This window comes from Cynoglossus semilaevis, chromosome W, assembly GCF_000523025.1.
Source record: "Cynoglossus semilaevis isolate Cse_v1.0 chromosome W, Cse_v1.0, whole genome shotgun sequence".
Classification (NCBI taxonomy): domain Eukaryota; kingdom Metazoa; phylum Chordata; class Actinopteri; order Pleuronectiformes; family Cynoglossidae; genus Cynoglossus; species Cynoglossus semilaevis.
Genome location: NC_024327.1, coordinates 8,098,075 through 8,098,480, shown reverse-complemented (window position 1 = coordinate 8,098,480; position 406 = coordinate 8,098,075).

The window sequence follows — 406 nt, the reverse complement described above, 5'->3', positions numbered from 1 at the left end:
TGCAAATCATCTTTTTTGTCATTTTCTGGTAACGATGCAGTTAGTTGTGGAAAAGTAAATGGTCGGTGAAAGACACATTTAAATGGAGTTAACTCAGTGTTAGGTTTATTCTAACATATGTGACGACAAAGTAACAACACAAAAGACGTCTGGATCTTTTTCTTGCAAGGGGAGAGTGCAGCTTGCTCTTCTGGCAGCTTCCTCATCAACTCCGAGTTGCTGCACCCTTCCTCTGCTCTTTTATTTAGTTTACAAAAGTATCAGATTACATATCATGTGATCGTGTGTGAGTATATGAATGGGTATGGAGTAAGAAGGTGGGTGTGAATGTGGGTGTGGCTGTGTCTGGTAATTTCTCCATTAGTCTTGAGCACACATTTTCCAACATTTCCCTCCTGTTTATCAT